Below are 23,211 nucleotides of genomic sequence, written 5' to 3' on the forward strand. Positions count from 1 at the left end.
GAGACTTGCAAGAATGTCCCAGTGTTTCCAGTGAAAGAACATTGAGGTTTCTCAGTCCCTCAGATAATACTATGAATTGTTATGGAAGGATTTTCCAGAATCTGTACCCATTCCTCCTGTCCTGTCTGATTTAGAGGATGTGTGTCTTACTGCCTGCAACTTTTCTGTTAGTTAGCCAGCTGTACCTAAAAAGGCAGTTAGGATGTATAACATTCCTCAGTCTTTTAAACTGTTTATATATTATTCCCAAATCTGACCCAGCAGCTAGTAAGGATGGGAAAATGTATTGATAGGTATGGGGAAAAGTGTATACTTCTGCAACTTCGATTTTCAGAATTTTAAATTGCCAGGCTCATATATTAAGATTTGTTCTGACATATTGTGAAATTATAAATGTTTTATACACAGTTTCTTCTTGTAAAGCAAAAACTGCTTTAACTAACTTAGTTCCTTCTATTGCACAGGTCACTACTCATTGTTTGCAGTGAGTGTATGATTCTGTTGATACTTCTTTCGGGGCTATGGCCACTGGTACTATTTTAAGGATGTTTGCTTGGTTGCATTCTCAGAACTTCCCAGATGATTTAAAAAATGAGATTTTATATTCTCCCTTAGATAAAGATTTAGTGTTTCGCCCCTTTGCTGCAGAGGTGGCCAAAACATATGATGAAAGGGGCAAGTTGATCCAGGGAATCTCTAAGATTTTTCAGCCTTCTTTTTCCAATTTGTCCACGATATTTTCTTTCTCCTCAACCAGTTTTGGCAAAAAAAAAAAAAAAAAACAGAATATACCACCTCAAAAGAATTAAGTAAAACAGATATGGTGGTTCAAAAAGAAGTCTCAAACCTCCCAAAATGAAGGACAGTCTAACAAGTCTGAATGACTATTTAAGAGACCTTGTGATCCCCTCCCTCCCTGGGCCCTATTCTCTTTCAGAAAGTTTAAATCTCCATTTTTCTGTTTGGCAACAGATTGTTTCAGACAAGTGGGGACTGAAAATCATTAAACAGGGTTACAGATGGCAGTGGGAGGAAATTCCTCCTTTTCAGTGAGTAATTTTTCATCCTGCAGATCAGACTCTTTTGTTTCCACATGTTCTTCATCACATGCTGCTTAAAGGCTTGATAGAAACAATTCCTGCTTTCCAGGTAGGGAATGGGTTTTATTCAAGGATGTTCTTAGTGCCAAAAAAAAAAAAGAAAAAGAAAATGCTTGCAGATCAGTTTTGGATATTTATTTCCTAAACATGTTGTTTGTCATAGTGCTCAAATTCAAAATGTTGTCACTTCACAACTGTTACCTCTTCTTCCTCTTTCAAGTTTCCTGGTAACACTGGACCTAAAGGATGCTTATCATCACTCATCACATCACTATTTATCCAGATTTCAGATGCTTCTTAAGATTTTGTGTGTCTGGATCACATTATCAGTTCTCTGTCCTACCCTTTGGACTATCCGCTGCACCAAATGTGTTCACAAAGTGCCTGGCTCCATTTATAGCTCATTGCAGGCTACATGGTATCCACATTGTTCCATATTTAGATGACGTGATTATCTTTGCATAGCCTTTTTTCAAAATGTCAGGAGTATCTCTCTTGGGTGAGAGATCCTTTGCAAAAACTGGGATTCCAGTAGAACATTCAAAAATCTTTCTTAACTCCCTCACACAGGATTGTGCTCCTGGGAAGTCAATTAGACACCTCAGTTCAAACAGCTTTTCTTCCACAGGAAAAAAAAATAGATCTATTTTTTCTGCTCAGACTTTGGTCACTGGGAGGAAATACCTCAGAAATTTGGGTCTCATGACATTATGATTTTTATGATCCCCCTGGCAGGACTCCATACGAGGAAGATACAGTGATATCCGAAATCTCTTTTGTCCCAGCATCACCACCCTTTATCTTTTCAGATCCAAGTACTGGGGTTTGTCAAAAGAGAAATGTTTTGATGGAGACAACAGATATTCTTAAATCTGTACCTCCCCCTTCTCTATCCCTGCTCCAAAGCAGTCACCACAGATGCTTCAGACTTTGCCTGAGGAGCAGTTTTGGGAGGGATACAAGTGCAGCAGGTGTGGAACACCAAAGGCAGATATAAGCACATGGAGATGCTTGCCCTGATCAAGGCACTCAACTCTCTCAACCTCTTCAAGTGGTTACAGACAATAACACAGTCATGTGATACTTCAACAAGCAAGGGGGTATCAGGTTGTAACCCCTTTGTAGACTAGCCATGTTAGCTTGAGATATAGCTTCACAGCACAGTCTCACACTAGAAACATCCTATATTCTATCAGAGCAAAGTTGTGTGGCAGATAACCTGAGCAGGACCAGGCAGACCTTTACAAATGGAAACTAGATTGGGGGTCTTCCAAGATATGACCCATCTATGGGGGTTCCTCAAGTAGACTTCTTTGCCTTCTCTCTGCAGAATCAATGGGCATAATTTTGTTCTAGGACTCCATGCAAGAAGGCCTGGAAGACATGTGACTTTTCTTTCAACAGGAATGTTTCTGCATGCCTTTCCACCCTTTCCTGCAATAACCATGGCACTTCTGAAGATTCAGTAAGAATCTCTCTAGATCATTGTGGTAACTCCATTCTTGCCAAGATAACTGCGGTTCTCCCTTCTTTTGGAAATGGCCAGAGGCAATTACCATGAGCATCCTCCAAGACTGGATCTACTTATACAAGAACATGTGTTTGATACACCCTGACATCAATCATCTTCACTTGACAGCCTCGATGATAGGGTCTTAATTCGTTTTAGGCACTTGTTTTCTGAGGACATGCAGCAGTACAAATGGAGGCAAAAAAGTCTGCTATGAGAAAATCATATATTAGCAAATGGAAAAGCTATTCCAGTTAGTGCCAACAACATAAACAGCACCCATTCAGGGCTCGCTGTTCTCTGATTTTACAGTATTTGTGTGAGTTACTGTTCTATGGCCTTTCTTATTCCTCTATCAAGGTTAATTTATCATCCATTTTAGAATGTCTGCCCATGGATACTGCTCTTCCAAGGCAGTCTCATGACAAAATGTTCTTGAAAGGGGTTTTGCATAACAGGCCTCCAAGTAACCCCTCCTCATGATCTTAATTTTATGTTAGAGAACCTAAAACTTGCTCAATTTGAACCAGCTAATCTGGCCAATTTGAGTTTCTTAACATGGAAAACAGTTTTACTGATTGCTCTGACCTCTGCAAGAAGAGTATCTGAGTTGCAAGCTCTTATGTTGAGTCAACCCTACCTCATTTTTCATACGGACAGAGGTTATTTGTGAATTAATCCTTCTTTTATGCCTAATGTAGTATCTGAGTTTACTTCAGGCCAAACTATCCATCTCCCTGTTTTCACCTTTGAACCTAAAAATGAGGAAGAAATGATACTCCATACCTTGGATGTCCATAGCCAACTCAGGTACTATCTTGACAGAACTAAATTTTTCAGATCTCTAGATCAATAGTTAATTTCTTGTGACAGTAAGAAGAAAGGACAACCTGAGTCAACACAGACTATTTTCAAATGGCTGTCTAAGGCTATTATCTTTTGTTATACTCACCATGATAAATCTATTACAGGCAGGGTCTAGGCCCACTCTATCAAAGCCTTGGCTTCATCTATGGCTTTTTGGAACGGGATGATTCTAGAAGCATTCTAGAATCTGCAACTTGGTCCTCTGTACATACTTTTACAAAACACCATAAGCTTGATTCCTTCTCTAGGTCTGGATCAAGTTTTGCCAGGACCATTTTTTGGGTGCTACTGAACCCACCATCTTCCTCCTCCTCCCAAGTATAGTCAGCTTTGGTAATCTACCCATACAGGCAAGGGTACTGCAGCAGTGATCAATATGAAGAACATAGTACGGTTATGTAAGTTGAACTTTCCATATCAGTAGATGTTCAAGTGATCACTGCTGCAGTTGCCGCTTCTTCCCTCCTCCCCCCTTGTTTTGTGGTGTGTTTTCTTACACCAGGATGTAGACAATTATATTTTGTTACTCCTAGCATTGTCCTTTCAGGACTCAGCCTCCCTGTCTCTGCTGGCAGGAAAGCTCTGAAGGGTTTCATGCCTAGATTTGCCTTTTAGTTAGCTCATCTCGAGCTGCTTGACAGTTTGAGTGCATAGCAGGTGCTCAAAAGCTTTGGAAGCTGGTCTGATGTTATATCATTGGCAGGATATAACCCATATAGTCAAGGCTACTGTGGTAGTGAACATTTGAACATCTACTGTTATGGTTAGTTCAGATTGCACAACTGTACCTTCTCCTGCTATTATCAAACATCACCACACATCTTAACCCAATGTTCCATACATTCTTGTGAAGCTATATTCCAAATAACTTTCACTGCCATCACTTGTACTATCTACATACATATTTTATAATCTGTTTTACTGAGTGCGACTTATTTCCAGTTCTTTAAATGGTCTCTTTCTCCATTTCTCTGTAACAGTCTCAATCCTTTAAACCACATCCTTTTCCTATAATGCTGCATTATGTACAATACATCAAAAATGTTATTTTACTGCTGTAAAGTCTTACACAATTATACCAATACATTCATGCCTTGTACAGTTTGATGCTATCATCTTCAAAATATCATCTAGTTCTTCACAAGTAATTTCTTTTTCTGGATTCGTTATCTAACTTCTTTACTCCCCATTCTGCAGGTCTGTTCATCTTCTTACAAGTTTGCATTCATTCCACATACACCTCCCAATGCAGAAGACTTTATGCTGTATAAAACTCCAGAATCTTCTTTTATTCTGTCCATATTTGTTTCTTTGTATGTTATTTATTTATTTATTTCAGTTTGATGATCAGGGTAGTCCACTGGGCTTAGTAGAGCCCATTTTCAGTGGAGGCCTGGGGAGAAAAACTCCACAGTCATTGACAATTGTGCAAAACAATGATATTGTTGGTATCATACAGACAATATTAAAGCCATTTATAAAAATAAAAACATGTAAATTATACAGTCTTGGACATTTTTTACAGAATATATATACAGAATATAAAATCATTTGCAAAAAAAAATCTTACAGTCATACAGTCATTAGAATTTTTTACAGAATTAGATTTATAGAAAGAAGGGAAAAGCAAAAATGAGGTTATTAATGGAGTTTGGAATAGGTTCAAAGAGGAGTTACAGAGAGAAAGGCAGTGACTGTAGAATAGATGCAGGAGTAGCTAAGCACTGTAATATTAATGTTAAAAGGTTAAATGAAAGGTGTTATGTAGGAGAGGAATACAAGTATTCCCACTTTGAAAATACGTAAGAGTGGAGCAGTGATTTGAATTATTTCAAACAGAGGAAGGAAGTGAGTTCCAGAGTTTGGTTAAGGAGCAGGATAGTAGAAGGTGACCAGGGGGTCGTAGAGGTCTGTAGATTTTTAGAAGATTTTGGTTTTCTGATCTAAATGAGCAATTGGGAATATAGGGGGGGTTGAGGTGGTGGAGAGAGAGGGACAGCTGGATGGTTTGAATATGAGCTTATGGGCAGTGGTAAGTTTGAGGACATTCAGGTAGTTAGGAAGTTCAAGCCACTGCAGATAGTGAAGGGAGATACAGTGATGGGATGAGTTTCTAGAGTTAGTGGCACATTTGCAGATTTTATTGTAGCAGACTTCCACTTTAGATTGTAAGCCAAGCTGAAGACTAGTGAACAGAGGAGCGCTGTACATAAGAGGGGGGAGAAGGTAAGTGGAGGCTACAGTTCATCTGGTGGAGGAGGTAAGGTAGCAATTGTGCCTGTATAGAAGACCTAGTTTTTGGTGTTTTTTTTAGGTGTTAGTTTGGATATGGGTATCGAATTTTAGATTTTCATCAATGATGACACCGAGCAGTTTGGTATGTGGCACAATTTCTATAGGGATGTCATTCTGGCTTTTTATTTTGAAGGAGTTTTTGACGATAATGGTGATTTTAGATGCAGAGAAGATCATTAACTTTGTTTTGGTGACATTTAGGGCAAAGTGGTTACTTTGCATCCATGTTTCAGTATTAGAGAAAGCTGAATGATTTTTCTGGAGAAGGTTGGAGGGGTGTCTGCTGAAAAAATGATTGTTAAATCATCAGCATACTGGATTAGTGTGGTATCTGAGATATTGTAGTGAAAATTATTGATGAAAATGTTAAAAACTAAGTGGCCGAAGACAAAACCCTGGGGTACACTGGTAGGGGTGTATAGAAAGGAAGAGGTTGAGTGTTTCCATTTAACAGCTTGTTGTCTTTCAGAGGGGTAACTAATGAACCAGGCTATGGTGGAAGGGGAGAGATTAAGACAGGAGAGTTGAGAGAGGAGTATAGGGTGGGAAACTGTATCAAAGGCTTTGGAGAGGTCTAAGAACAGGGTAGATACGACCTTGGTGGAGTCACGTGCATGGTTGATGGAGTCTAGGAAGGAGAGAAGGGCAGTGATGGTACTATGGCTGGGACAAAATCCATGCTGTGTAGGGGTTAGGAGGTTATTATGAGTCAGATATGACATAATTTGTGATTGAATAAATTTCTCCATGATTTTTGAGAGTGGCGAAAAAATGGCTATAGGCCAGAAATTAGAAGTCTTGGTGTTTTTACCACCTCTGTGGAGTGGAATGATGAAAGCATGTCTCCAAAGTGAAGGGACATATGATTTTTGGATGGATCTGTTTATTATGCTAGAGATAGGGCAGACTGCGCTGTCTGCAGATAGTTTGAGGAAGGATGCAGTTAAGTTATCTGAGGCAGAGGAGCATGGTTTTAGTTGAAGGAGGAGTTTATTGTATTTGTGGAAACAGGAGAGAGGCTGAATAGAGAAGTGTGAGCTCTAGGGTCAGAGGGAGAGGTGGATGAGCGGGGGAGAAGGTGGAGCATAGTGGGAGAAGCTGGCAGAAAGTTTAGCTATACATTCTATGAAGAAGGTTTCATTGTCTTTTATGTGTGGTTTAAGCCAAGTCTCTGAGATGGCAACTATATTGGGCTGGTTATGGGACAGCCAAACGTGGAGGTTAGGAATTTCATTTCTAAGGTTTGGGCATTAATTGTGGTGAAGGGAATGGCCTTAGGTGTGCGGTGATGTCATATGCGGGGATAACAATTAGATGGGATGTTGGTGGGGCCAGGGTTGGTGTGGATATCAACAGAGAGAGACAGGAAGATTTTATACAGTATGTGTTTAATATAGTCTAATGTGGAAGGAGAGTTTGGGTGGTGATGTATAGAATATTTGTTAAGGTATGAAGAGAGGGGAAGGAAAGAACAGGGTAGGATAGATAGCACATTATATTTGAAGAAGAGGATTGTGTTAGAAGGTTAGAGTTCATGGGTAATAGAGCAGAAGGAGGGTTGTATAGTGTGTTCAAAGTTTGATATATAATGTAGAAATAAATTATGGGAGGGAGTAGGGAGGCATGTAAGTTAGGTGAGGGTGCAAAGGAGTGTTGTGCATAATGATAGTCTGAGGAAGTGTGTTTTAGTTTGATACATTGCATGGGTTGGAGTTAATTGCTTTCAAGGTGGAAATGGGAGGCGTAGGAGGGTTGATGGGTGATTGGGTAGTGTGATGATGTAGGAGGAGTTAGGGATAGATAAATGTACAGGTTGTGGCAGAGGGTGGAAATTGGGGGCAGGGTAGAGGAGCAGAGTGAGCCAGAGTGGAGTGGGGCTACATCAGCAGGGAAATCCATGGATACAAAAGAGGAGTGGGGATACACCAGCAGAGAAATCCGTGGATACAAGAGTGGAGTGGGGCTACACCAGCAGGAAAATCTGTGGATACAAGAGCTGTCAATAAACAATCAGTGAATTCAGCAGAAAATTACACTTAGTCAATTTCAGTGGCAGATAGTCAATTCAGCCGCTCTCTTCTGCCACAGCAATCAGGTAAGTGAGGTATGTGCTGACTATGCTGGATTCACAGAGAAGGAAATGGCCTTAGGTGCTGCAAGGTCCATAGAGTTGGAATGCAACACAATATATTGCTAGAGCTCTAAACAGGCAATGTTTGGGTAGCAAGGGCAAAGACAGTGTCAGCTCTACGGGGCTATATCTATGAGGGCTACAGCACAAACCTATTTAACGCAAAAGGTACTAGTGGAACACAGGAAGAGGAGACTCAAGAATTTACCTTTAGTAAAATAAAGGGGGTGGGGGAGCATCGCAGTGATGTGCAACAGCTGAAATTAGGTCACCAGATTGTTTTGAGCACAATACGTTACAAAAAGGGCAAATGCATATGCAAAATTAACTTTTGAGGATGTAGGGAATGCTATATTTAATAAAACTGACAACTACATTTTCCTGCCTTGAACTACAGTCATTTGTCTCCACAGCTGATTCTCCATTTTCTTTTATTATTTTCAATTATTATTTTTTCTTGCACTGTCCCAATAATTCTCCTTCAACAACATTGTGCAATCATTTACCAACTTTAGATATTTCAAGGCTTCTTGTCTGTGCCTTAGTTTCTCTATTTGTTCATCGTCTTTTTTTAACTTTTCATTAAAAGCCGACGGCTATGAAGTCCAATCCTTACAAAACTCTTCCATTTGTTTGTGCTGCACCCATAAGTATTGTAATTGCTAACTTCACAATTTCATCTCCTATCATTAATGCTGTAGGTCCATCAGTATATTTTCAGAGGATGCCTTACATGCCAGACATAGGTGCCCTTTCAGCAGTCTGTAGAATACTGAATACAGTGACGGTGCATTGAGGTGGTGCATGTAGGGCTTATGTTTTAGGCTCTGTATTTTCTTTGCAAGGAACTGCATTTGAGTGGTTACATATGACTGGCCAGATACATGTAAAAAGGGGCATTGTACTCAATGACTGGCCTGATGTGAGCAGAGTAATGGGGACAATGACATCCCTGAACCTGGAGGCTATCCCTTTGCTTATAAACTGTTCAGGACTGAATGACTTTCTTACCAGTGTGAACACAGTTTTGTCGTATGTAAAGCTACAGTCCCACATGTTTACGAATCTCAGGATACATGGTCAATTCACAGGGGTGAAATGTCAGTGTGTTGATTTCCTGGGGTACTGGGTTTCCCTAAGGATACAAAATTGCACTTCTTGGCATTTAGTTTTAGTCTATGGCTCTGCAAAAGTTATTTGTTTCAAACAAGCCTTCCTACTGAACAGCTGAGTCATTTGGGGGGAGTCAGTGACTGCCCCTAACTTGCAGTCATCCTCAAACTTTGTCAGCCAGAGATCCCTGCTTTTTCCCTTTATAAGAGACAATTATGTTACATATCATTCAAGAGAGAGGTGCACATGTCCAACAGAGTGGGTACTTTTCCCTGTAGAGCATGCAAAGCTTGTAGTTTGATGTCCTGCAGTAATGTTTTTGTACATCCTAAAACATATAAAAGGTTTACTTTTAATTTTTATTCAGACTGCAGGTCCTGCATTCTTGTTTATCTGGCCAGTTGTATGGCTTGTCAGGCATTCTATGTGGGTAAAACCAACAAGCATTTGAAAGATCAAGTGCTACAGCATCTCGGTCATATTAGAAGGAAAAATCCACTCAATGATTTATACAAACATATTAGTCATAATGAGGGGCACTCTTTCACTTTTATGGTTTCAGAGGTTGTTAAGAGTAATGAAAGAGGTGGTGACATCATTAACAAGACTGAGTTAGCAGAAATGAAACGGATAGCATGCCTGCACATACGTTTCCTGGACTAATTGCTAATGTCCCTTTAAAACCAACTTTGTGAGCCCAGTCATTGCATCACTAAATATTCAGTACCTGATTAGCCATAGGTTATTTAAATATTTCTGACTGTTCTATTGTCTTTATTGATCTGATGAAACACATTGTTATGTGTGAAAGGGCTTAGCCAATTTTAATTGGTTGTTATTTTATTGAAGTTCATTAAATTTATAGTTTTAGCTGTGATGGTCAGACTGTCGTTTGGTTTTTGGTCCCTTTATATAAGAGAAGTAGAGGCCAAATAGGAGCAGTCCCAGTACTGATCCCTAGGGAACTATACTGGTGACTCATCTTTTTGTGGAGTTAGTCTCCCCTATCCTGTCCTCTTGAGTCGTACCTGTGAGTCAGTTGACAATACAGTGGATGACATAGGGAGTTATTCCCAGCTGGGTAAGTTTCTCCACTATGCCACTAAGTAAGGTATTGTGTCAAAAACTTTGGCCAGATCTAGGTAGTTAGAATGCACTGTCTTGCCTTCATTTGATGCTTTGGTGATCTATTCGAAGAAGTCTAATAGACTGAGTAAGCAAGACTGCTTTTGACAAACCCAAAATGGAATGGGTCCAGTGTTTGGAAGTTCCCTATGTCCTTATTAATTAATTCTATTATGAGACTTTCTGTGGTCTTACAAATGAGGCTGGTCAGCTTTATGGGTCAATAATTATCTAGGTTAGTATAACCGTTGCTGTTCTCCATTCCCGTGGTACAAAGCCTGTGTGGAGGCTGATGATGAACAGCTTTCTGAGGGGGACAAATAAGTCATGCTTTATGCTGTTTAGGATACATCCTGGGTCATTGCCCATTGATGCTGTATTACTGGCCTTTCACAGCTCGTCCAGGACTTAGTCACACAAGAAGGTGTGGTGGCATCAGTTACTGTGATATCTTGTGAGATAACAGGGAGTGAAAGAGGGGTGAAGTTGGAGCTGAATTTATCAGCTAGTAATTTGCTGTGTCTTCAGTGTTGATTTAAGTGGTGTCATTCACAATCAGCTCAGCACATTGCCGAGTAGAGCTGTTAAGACTGTGAACATAGCTAAAGAAGACTTCATGGTTGTACTTTGCATGAGTGGCAATCTTTGCCTCAAACTTGGCTTTGGTGGTTTTTGATTAAACTTCTGAGCTGCTTATTTATTTTAATCATGAAGATGGATCTAGCCTGCTGTGAGATACTCTTCTGATATTTTCCTATGATTCTCTTTCTTTTATTGTAAAGCTTGTTTAAGTTGTGGTTCCACCAGGGAGGTTTGTTTTGTGGGTGCCCCTAAATTTATTCCTACAGGGTACAGCTGCTTCTATGCAGTTTTTGACACACTAGTACAAGTTAGTGGTGTATGTTTCTACATACTCTGAATATTTAATAGGTTTGGGGACATTTGAATCTTGCCAGGGTATAGTTTAGAAGTAGGAAGTTTGCCTTGGAGAAGTTTCTAAAGACTCTAGGGCCTGCTGGTATCTCTTAAATAAGTACAGTTTCTTTTCTTACACATGCTCACATTCCCAACCTTTCATAACCTAAAACATTTTTTTACATTTAAAAACCTCCCCTTCTTAAAATGCAGTTAAAATATTTTACCTAAATCATGTTCATTTCTGCCAATACATATGCAAAGACATTTTTGAACAAATCTTTCCTTTCTCTCACTACAGTATAAACACACATTACTAAAATTCTAAACTGTTTTCCCTCTCACCCACCAACACTGTCCACTACCATGACATTTAAAGATTTTATAACTAGTATCTAATACCAGAACACTGACTCCTTGTTTATTAGGCTGGCCAACTCTGATCATTCTTCCATGTTCCCTCTGAAATGAACAAACCCCGCAACTGCTGCTCCACCTAACATTTGAAATCGCCATCTCATCTTTGTTTCGTCAAAAATCTGACATCTTGCAATCATACAATTTGTTTTTAGTATTCATTACAACAATTCAAAATCATATTCCTTCTGGCATCATTCTTTATGTTTTAAACATTTACTGACATAGCAGATAATTTTGAGCTAATCAACTTTTTTCTTTATTTTTATTAAACTTTTCTTTTTGTTCTTTCTCTCCTTTAGAAACAATCTGCCCTTTTTCTGCACAGCCTTCCTCATTAACCCTCATGCTCTCTTCAGACTTAACGTCACCACACATACTTTATGCAACTGCATTTTTATAAATTATTTGTTTTTATATTCATACTTTTCAGACCAGTAAGTATTGTTTCTTTTATGTTCCATTTTCTGTAACATTGTCCTCACGATACTCATTTCCAGGTAGTAATAGAGTATCCCAAGCATTTTGTCCATTTCTTTCCATGTCTATTTTTCTATCTTCCCTATATCATAGCGTTGTTCTGTTTTTACCTGTTCTTCCTGTTCTAGTGCAGAACAATCAGACTAATAAAGCCACTACTGACATTTTGTACAATGTACTACACAATGACATTTTAGATGCCCTTGACAGTGTATTGTCAGCAATGCCTTTTAATGCAATCCACTACCAGACCCTATACCCCACCCCCCAAAAAAATGTAGTTAAGACTTTGGTTATCTGGCATATTGCAATTATCTTCTTTGTCTCTGCAAAGTTATTATATTTATATATAAGTATTGGGATAGCTGTACATGTGGGACACTTTAAGCCTAGCTAATTTATCTGCAAAAGGTGAAAATCATACCCTGGTCCTTAGGACTGTGAAGTAAACACCATGATCAGTACACCAACCTCTAACCCATTTGGCAAATGTATAGTACAGTTGTCCTCTGTTTTCAGAATTATCCCAAACTTCCAGATCAGCAGTCCTTCTCACAAAATGATAAAACATTTGAATGATTTCATAAAAAACATATATTCCTAGTAGCAGAGTAAATTACGGAATACAGATGTTATTTACATTTGAACTCATTATAATATGGTAAAGGGTGGCTGTACCCATTAAATACAAATAATGGATGAAGTCCTTTACAAATATTTAATGGGTGGATGTTATTTACAGAGTGATGGAGAAGGTTCTGTCAAAACATATAGCTGCACTGAAGCCTTAGAAGCTATTTATACAGAAAAAATAGTTTGGGTAGATAATTCACTCTGGCTCTGTATTGGATATACACTTATGGTAGCTATACAACAATATATTTACATTAAGGAGATTTATATTGAAATAAGATACATAAGGAAAGATGGCAGTGGAATCCAGAAGCCTAGGAAGTCATCTCAAGAAAGAAAGAAGGAGTGGGAGATAGAAAATATGGACCAGGCTAAAAAGGAATATGGTTAGCTAACAAAGAGGCTAACACAGCAGCTGCAATAGCAAAAAAACAAGACATCAGAGAAACTTTACCAGGTTCTGAAAAGTGACTCAGTACATAGCATAAAGAAACTCTATCAGGTTGCAAGGCAAAGACAGAAGGATTAAGAAGACAGTAATCAGAGCCACTGATAGAGGATGCCAACAACAACCTGCTCAACACTTCACAGGATATCAAAGGCAGATGTAATGAGTACTTTCAGTACCTTCTAAATGAAGAAACTCCTTGTAGAAGCTGTACTGTCCCAGACACACATACACACAGCCTGAAATGAAAGTCAAAGAAGAGCCCACCCATGAAGAAGTAAGAACAGCAGTAAGAAAAATGAAGTCAAGGAAAGCATCTGCTTTAGATGAGATCATAGCAGATATGATCAAGATGTTGGGTGAGATAGGGAGAAATGGCTCCTAATTGTACTCATAGCAGTATGGAGAAAAAGGTGCACTCAGATGACTGGAGAATAAGCATTCTAGTGCCACTGTACAAGAAAAAAGGGGATATTCACAACTGTGGGCAATACGGAGGTATCAAACTCCTGTCACACTGCATGAAAGTGCTGGAGAGGGTGAATGAATGTGATAAACATATGCACAGAATAGTAGCAAGTAAGCTAGGAGATTTTATTTTATTTTTATTTTACATTTGTTTACCAGGAAACTCCTGCTGGACACAGGTCCATTTTCAGTGGCGGCCCGGGGAGAAAAGCTCCACAATACAATACAGTACATGAGAGAAAAAAATAGAGCATACATATAGCATTCATACACAGTATGTTAGAGATTAACAGTTCTTCCAGTAGACAATTATTGAGGTACATAATAAACTTAAAACAACATTTTTTTTTCATTTTACAGTTATAAGTTTTGTAAGGTAAATATCAACGGGTTAACAAGCTTTCAGGGGAAAACTGTTTATACTTAGCTGAAACCCTGAAACATTCTCTTGGTATTGATTAACCTGGGGAGTGGCATGAACATAGCCAGTTACTTAAATAGTGGGTTTTCAGGAGTTTCTTGAAATTAATAAAGGAGGTAGTAGAAGTTATTTGGCTTGGTAGTGTGTTCCAGGTTTTGGCAATGGTACTGGCAAAGAGTGATTTACCAGCATCATTTTTATGTTGGATGACAGTTATGAGGTTCTGGTTGCCAGATCTTAAGGCTCTAGAGGGAATGTGGGGCTGAATTAGATGCTGAAATGCTGGGGTTATCTCAGGAAGGTAGTAGAGTATGTGTGCTATAGACAGTTGATTGAGTAGAAGTATATGAGGCAACTCAAGCCAGTTGAGTTACTTAAGGGACAGACAGTGGTGGGACCTATATGAGGCTTCAGTAGCAAACTTGGCAATCTTGTTACAGCAAGATTCCATTTTATTTAGATCAGTTTGGTGGAGATTCGTCAAGATGGGAGAGGCATAGAGGGGGGTGGATAAAAGATGAGTCCTTGTGATGGTTGCTTTGTTATGTTTAGTCATAAATTGTTTGTTCCTGTAGAGGAGTCCAAGCTTTTTATTAACTTTCTTGATAGTTTGTGCTACATGGATGTCGAATTTCAGGTTATTGTCTGTTTCTACACCTAGCAGTTTAGTGTGTGTGGTTGGACTGATTTGAATGTTTTCTTTGGAGTTGATGGTGAAATAATTGTTTAGGGGAGGAGTTCTGCCTGGCCGAAAAATAATTTGTTTTTTTTTTTGGGGGGGGGTTTAAGAATAAGTTTGATGTTAGTGAACCAAGTTTCAGCTACGGTGAAGTTATTCTAGGTTAGGGTTTGTAGTTCGCTTAGAGTGGGGGCGGTGCATATAAGGGTGGTGTCATCTGCGTATTGTACTACTGAGGCAGTGGGTGAAGCTGAAGAGATCTGGCTAGTAAATAGAGAGAACAGCAAAGGGCCGAGGATGGACCCTTGAGGGACTCCTATGGTTACTGGTAAGAGGGGGGACAATTGGTGTTGCTATAGGTCTGATTGCTGATGGCCAAATAAGTAGCTGTTGAACCATAATATAGAGGAGGGACTTATATTTAGGATAGATAGAGTATTGAGAAGCATACTGTGGTTTACCATGTCAAAGGCTTTTGATAAGTCTAAGAATATGGAAGAAACGAATAGACCCTTGTTTCTATGGTGGTTAACTATGTTGGTGAAAGATAGTAGTGCTGTTGTGGTGCTATGGGAAGACCTAAAAAACATTCTGGGATATGGAGAGTAGGTTGTTATTTGGGAGGTATTGCATTAGCTGAGTATGAACAACCCTTTCTGATATTTTGGATAAAGGTGATAGGATTGCTACTGGGCGATAGTTGGTGAGCTGTAAGGAGTTACCTCCTTTGTGCAGTGGAATAATATGTGATGTTTTCCATGAGGCGGGAACTTTGCTTTCTGATAGCTATTTATGAGAATAGAGACAGGATAGGCTATAGCTTCAGCTCATATCTGAAGGAAGTCTGCTGGTAGCGTATCAGCTGCTAGAGTGGTTGGTTGAAGTTTCCTAAGGATTTTAGAAATTGCCTTGGTGGACAAAGAGTGAAGGTGAAAACTGGGGGTATTGTTTTGTATATTGGGATGGGTTGGGGTAGTTATTGGTGTGGGCCTGCTAGTACTGTTTTGGTCACTGGCAAGGGTCTGGACTGTTTGGGTAAAAAGTTTGTTAAATTGTGTGGGAATGTTTTCATGGTTATTTGGTAGCACAGGGGTTGGAGTAGTGGACTTTCCTGGGTGCAGTATACCATTTATTGTGGCTCAGAATTTTTGGGGGTTGTGAGCATATTTTTCTTGCATGTTTTTATAGTAGTTAGACTTGTCTAGTTTGATTTGTTTTTTTGCTTTCTTACAGAGCTCTAGATAGTTTTATCTCAAAGTAGTGGTTTTGTTTTTTTAATATTGAATCCAGGCCTTTTCCCTTTCTTTCATTATAGTTTTAGTATCTTTTCTTAGCCATGGGGCATAGTTAGTTTTTATTCTAATGGTTCGGGGGAGTGCATGATGGTTTAATATTTTTATGAAGGTTGTGTTAAAGTATTCCACGGCTTTGTCTAGAGATAGTTGTTTTAGGAGAGTCCAGTTACAGCTTTTTAGTGCATTGATGAAGTCAGTAGCTATAAAGGTCTTTTTGTTTCAAAATGGTCTAAGGATAGGTTGGCTGATGGTTTGGGATCTGTTCCTAATTAGGTAGGTTGGAGATGAGCAGTTCTGATTCATATCCCAATGCAGTATAACCAACCCAATGTTTGCAAAGAGATAGACAATTGAGAAGAAGCTAGAGATGAAGAAAGAGTCCACATAGGCATTCTTATACTTGGAGAAAGCACATGGCAAGGTCCCAAAAAAGCTGAGTTGGGCAGTCCTGCAATGGTTCAAAATCCCAGAAACATTGGTAGAAATGGTACAGGCTATACAGAAGGACCCAATGGCACAAGTTTGAATTGTACTGAAACTCATACAGGAGTTGCCACTGGGAGAGTGTGTGAATCAGGGTTCAGTCCTGAGCCCACTACTTTTCATACTAGTGATGGACTACATCAGCAAATAGGTCAGAGCGGACAGATCAATGAAGCTGCTATATGCAGATGATATGGAGCGTTTCTCCCCGGGTCGCCGCTGAAAACTGTCTTCGTTCCAAGTCGGACTTTCCCAGTAAACAAATGTTAAAAAAATAAATAAATAAAAATGTGGCAGTACAGGCAGATGTTGAACAAGAACTTCAGCAAATGATATGAAATGGAATGCAAATCTGAAGGCATATGAAACTGAGTACAGATAAGACAGCTGTAATGGCAGCAAATGGGGAATCAGGAGAAGATAAAAGGGAAAGCAGTGGAAAAGGTTAACACCTTCCAGTATCTAAGAGACATGGTTGAGAAAAAAGGAAGTCTGAATGAGAAGGTCAAAGCTAAAATCAGAGGGGCTGCAGCCAAATGGAAAATAGTGTCAGAGATAGGATAGTATGTGACAAAAGAATGCTAAAGAAGCTAAAATGTAAGATGTACAAAAGAGTGGTGTGACCAGTACCACTGTATGATACAGAAATATGGGCAATGAAAGCACAGCAGCTGAGGAAGCTAGAGGTGATGGAGATGAAGTGCCTGAGAATGGGAGTAGGATGCACACTGTGGGGCACACAAAGAAATGAGGACATAAGAACAGAAGTCCAAGCAGTTCCAGATCCACAGAAGGACAAACCGAACAGTCTACAATGGTTCCAGAATATGTACAGGAAAGCAAAAGTCAATCTGGTGGAAAATATTTGGGAGAGACAAGGAGGTGAAGACTTCCAGCAAAGAAGTGGATGGATTATGTAAGAGAAGACCTGTGGCAGTCAGGCTTGAGAGTTGAAGAAGGTAGGAGAGTAACACTGAATCAAAACAGATGGCAATAGTTGACAAGGCACCCCAACCCCATGTAGAAAATGTGAAAAGGGGGTTGATGATGATGGCAGCATGTACATTACAAGGCATTCATGGTACAATTACAAGTCATGATGGGATTTTCCTTTAGAGAATTGTCAGCAGTTCTATAGCAGAGGTATACACAACCATTGAGATTAATTTAAATAGCAGTTCACCAACAGTTCGCCAGCTGTCCATACTGAAGTACAGAAGATAGAAGAATGAGAAGTGAATGAGAAGGAAGAACCAAATTAGAAGAGGAAGTCTAGGCAAGAGAGAGAGAAGAGAAAATGTAAGAAGCAAGAATAGTTATAGAAGGTCATGTGGGGTTAAGAATGAAACAGGAATATTTAGTAGATTCTTTAAGATGATCTATTAAGCAGGCTTTAAACTGATGAATGGAAGGCTGATTTCATATAGGAGCTGAAAATAAATAACAGTAAGTTAGAACAGAGAGGATGATTTCTTAGGGGACAGTGAGAATCTTATAATTGAAACTTGTAGATGATATAGAACATGAATCATTCTAGTGTAGTCTCTAAAGAGAGCCAGTAAACGAGCAGGTGACTAAGTGAGATGCAGTGAGTTATCATATGACAGGACATGGTGCTGATGAGTATGGTGGCCGACAAGGTATTCAAATCTAAAACTTTTATTTTGAGCTTTTTAAAGTAGTTTGGCAGTAAGTCGGTTTCCTAGTGCTATAAGTTTGTTTGTTTGTACTTTTCGGCTTTTCCCAGTTAGGGGTCGCCACAGCGGAACTCCAGTCCGCTAATGATTGGCAGTGGATTTTTATGTGCCGAGTTGCCAGCCCTGAAGCACAACCTTCAACAAAGGTATGCCCATTCACGCATGTCTCCACGCAGAAGACGCTCTAGCTGAGAATCGAACCGGACAGCGTCTTACTGTGAGGCGACAACGCTACCGCAGCACGACTACCACAGTTCTGAATTCTAGCTCAGAGAGAAGGATGTTTTAACAATTGCTAAATGCAATTCAAAACTGAGGTGGCGTAACAATTTAAATGAGTATTTTAAGTTAATAAGATCTTTGGAAACAGGGCCTCTACATGATGTGCAATAGCTAGATGTAGGCCAAGATGTATACATTTAAGATGCATACCTATATATTTGTATGACTGGACTGACAGAATTTTATTATTCCAAAGGTCTACTAACTGGATAGGGGTGTTGTTGACAAGTCTCTGTAGGGTACAAAACAGCATTGTTCTAGTTTCGGAAAGGGTTTCAAATATATTGTAAAAAGAGAACCAGAGGCAGTTATAGAAATTGGTTTAAGAGTTATATATCTGGCTCTTTGCTGTCACTACCTAATTTTAGTAGTCTGAATGGCAGAGGGGAGTAGATAGCTAAAAATAGAAAACAAAACAGGACCAAGTGTGGAACCTTGATATACCCTACAATGTAAGGTTGATGTAACTAAAATGGAATTATATAGACAGCGAAGGAATTTGCAGAGGTATCATTTTTGAACCACACTGAAACAGAATTAAAGCAAACATTATGTTCAGATTTCCAAAGTAGAAGAATGCGATTGATGAGGTCAAATGCTATCTGTGGGTCTACAAATATCAGTCAATAGTTCAATCTTGACCATTTTTGTTAGATGAAGTCTGTAACAGTGAAAAGAGCACTAGAAATATTATAGCCTAGGTAGAAATTATGTTAAGAACTGGTTAATTTATAAGAAGAACTGAATGAATGAATGAATGAATGAATGAATGAATGAATGAATGAATGAATAAATGATGACACCTGCTTGTAGGTGGTGGAATAGGGTTGTGTTGTTCAGAGGCTGATGGTTTGAAATTTTGGGGAGAAGTTCAGTAGTAGTAGCCCTCCATACCACTGAGATGAAGCCTGTTTTTAGAGTTCGGTTAAAATAAAGGTGACATATTTGGCAATAAACAGATTTTAAAATGTGTGATGCTTTATAAATGAGAGCATTTAGAGGACAAGTAGTTGGATGATGGGATGAAAATAAGAGGGAAGCATTTACTGCATCTAAGGGCCTTATAGAAAAATGTACTCGGAAGCATGATTACTAGATGATAGGATAAGGATAGTTAGGGAGCCTTTACTGAAACAAAAGGCTTAGGAGGTCACATGAAGTTAAAAAAACAAAATAAAAGCAGTGGTATGAATTATTGTAGCAGATAATAGGGTGTAGTAGCACAGTTATGGCCTTAGGTCTGATCAAAGGTAGTCACATTCAATGGTTTAAGATAGGGTATAGGAATAAAAGCCTTTATCTCCAGCAAATGATATGGGAGAAAGACTGTATCAGATAATTGATCACAGCAGTGTAGTATGGCATTAGCTGCAACCAAAGGCCAAGAAAGTTAGCATTGTGTGAGGATACTAAGAGAAAGAGCTTTTAGAACAGTGGAGGCTCTGAACAGGTAGATGAAGGTATGCCTTTGCTACCAGCATAGGACTTAAGAGGAATAAGACTCAGACATAGATAAAGACACATAAGATGGAGCATTTGAAGGAAACTCTTTACTGCCACAAAAGGCTTTTGGAAAAGAATAGTGGAAGATGGAAGGGCAGAGCAGATAAGAGGAGTAGTATAAGACACTGATGCCATATGTGGCTCAAGGAATTAGTACAGAGTAGTTTAGAAGGTAAAGGTATGGACAGAAAGTGGAGAGTGACATTGATTATTAAAAAAACGTTTAGTTTGCTATTACTGGTGAATAAATAAATGAGAGTGGTTTACAGGAATATAAACGGAATGATGCTGGAGTTTGAAAGAATGTGAATAGGATGAAGAGAGGAGAAGGCTGGGCAGGGCTTAATCTAAAAGGCAGAGAAAAAAATATGTGCTACAGCTTGTCTGCACCAGGAGTTTGCTTTTATCTACTAAACTGTAATAGCTCATGTGGGATAAAAGATGGTGTGTGTGCAGTAATAATTTTAGAAATAGAAGATGTAAATAAGAGACATGGATAATTGTTTTTCTGTATTTACAGAACCCATTTTCAATGGCTGTAGAAACAATTAATTATATCCCAGTTTAGCAACTACAGTGCATTCAGACAAAAAATGGTGAAACTATATTGATCGTTATGTCTCTCTAATTTGTTCAGCAGTAAATATGTATCTAATCTTATATTCCTATTGTGGGTTTTATTAGTGCAATGATGCATTTTAATAATGCATTTGGTGTTATGCAAAATACAAGAGGAGTGCAAGGATAATTTTAATAATGTATTTGGAGCTATGCAAAATACAGGGGGGAGTGCAATGATACATTATAATAATGCATTTGGAGCTATGCAAAATACAGGGGGAGTGCAATGATACATTTTAATAATGCATTTGGAGCTATACAAAATACAGGGGAGTGCAGTGATGCAGTTTAATAATGTATTTGGAGGAACTGTAGGAAAACATTCTGAGTCCTCCTAGAGACGCACAACCAGAACCAACATGACTTGACAGAAAGTGGAAACAAGGAAACCTGGACATAATTAGGTTTAAGCAGGCCCTGCAGACATGTATGGGTTAGAAAGAGAGTTAAAATATTTGAGTGGAGGTCGATTACTGAATACTGTTTGATGGAATTTAATAAGCATGTCCCTGGTACAACGATCTACGGCTACAGGCTACTACCTGCCTTGTCACTGTTGCAAGTGTGAAGAGAGAGGGGAAGTGTATCACATCCTAACTTTACATGAGAAAAGGAAATTAATTAGTTTTACTTAATATAAAGTAGCTCCCAGGAGTTTGTGCACAGGAATGTGGTGAGGCCGCATACCTCTCAACTGTCCAGATTTTAGCAGAATGTCCATATTTTAGCCTCATATTTTTGATCTGTTCCTCATAGAATTTGGGGTTTTCTGGCAAATCACTGAGAATTGAAGTTACTAAATAATGACATGCATTTGAGTTTTAGACTTAATTTCCTTCAGAAAATGCATGCTAACACTGATCCTCTTATTTTAGCAATGTTCTGTGCTTATGAGAGCAATATTTAAAATATGTCTCTAATTCTGGGCCTTTGTCCCTATATTACATTAGGCTTTGTCCACATTCCTTGTGCTAATACGCTGAGGTATGGGTGAGGGGTGACAGAAAAAAATAAAAGATAAAGAGAAAAGATATTCTAAACTTATGCATGCACTCTATAAAGTAGTAATATACAGAGAAACTTAATAATAAAAAGATTGTATGAATAATAACATATGCTAACGTAATGCTCATTTATATGCATCCCAAGGATAGAATCAGTGTAGCATAAGTGTTAACAATTAAACAATGATAAACGGTGACCTCCAGCTGCATGGTAGCTGCCTGCCTATAGAACATCCCAAAATGGTAGCCACTGCTTGATGAAACATTCAATAAAATGGCGATGAGGTGATAGCATGCCAGACACAAAAGTATAGCAGCATGCATAATGAAAACTTGCTGTACAGGAAGGGGTTATGGAATCAGAACAGACCAGTGAAAGGAGAGTGTGTAGAAACAATCACAACCACTGCACTAACAAGGCTGAATATCCAGGGAGTCTTGCCTATGGTTTGAGTGTTTAAGGTAAGTTAAGTTCAGTCACGGAATGGCAGTTCAGTAACCATCCAGCAAAGCATAGAATCTCCTTCCTTTGTTTACTTTTGTTTCTATATTAATAAACTATGACTCAGTGATGGCGAAACTTTTGGGTTTGGCATGTCAAAAGCTCCTCGCACAAAATAATTCAGTGTACTTCACATGAGCAACAAATGCAAAAGCAGTGTCTTTGCTAAATATGTGAAATAATTTAAACCATTCAGCAAAACACAGAATCTCCTTCCTTTGTTTACTTTTGTTTTTAACATTAATAAACTATGTGAAACAATTTAAGAAGCTGCATACAGCAGTTAAATAGTCACAAACCATGTGCACAACAGCTATGCTACAAAACTAGACCAAGTACTAAAGTACCTAGGACGGATTCAGCATTACACAGAAACAGTAACTTGCATGCACACATCAACAAGCATTATGGACAAGAAAGCACTAATCAGTAATGACACATATACTGACATATGTTGATATCCTGGAGGAATGGAAGCTGTGTAGGAGGGAGGGCATGAGAAGCTCATATTTTAAAGTTCAGTCACAGTGTGGGGAGGGGCAAACAGAAAAATTAACGGCAAGCCAAAAGGCCAAATGCAGTATTGCTTGAGGGCTAACTTAGTGTCTGAGGCCTAACCCAGTGAGTTAGCAAAACAATATACATGCTACAGCCTCTGCATACCAGGAGGTTGCCTTGATTTACTGAACTTAATACAACTCCTGCGGGATACAGGATGTTGAATGTGTAGTAACAATTTTACATACAGAAGCAGAATTATTTTACCAGCTGTAAAGAAGAGATATGGAGAACTTGTTTCTTCCATATACACATGTATGTCACACAGAAACATACCTATGTACAATCGACTTACAGAGCCATCTACTACATGCCTTTGGGATGTGGAAAGAAACAAGATTACCAGCAGAAAACCCACACAAACACAGGGAGGACATGCAGACTTCAGAAATTAGGCACTCCAGCAGAGAACCAAAGCAGAGAACCTCTTGCTATGATATGATACTTCTACTCACTACTTCAGATTATTAATTATTATTTTTATTTTATTTTACATTTGTTGACCGGGAAAATCCGACTAGATGCATGTCCATTTTCAGTGGAGGCCTGGGGAGAAAAGTTGCACAGTAAAATTAAGACAATTATTTCAGCGGGGGCCAGGGGAGAAAAGTTCTACAGTAAAATTAAGACAATTATTTGAAGGAATACAGAGGTGTTCAAATTC

This window comes from Protopterus annectens, chromosome 3.part1 (genome assembly GCF_019279795.1).
Source record: "Protopterus annectens isolate FY-2018-M chromosome 3.part1, PAN1.0, whole genome shotgun sequence".
NCBI lineage: Eukaryota > Metazoa > Chordata > Ceratodontiformes > Protopteridae > Protopterus > Protopterus annectens.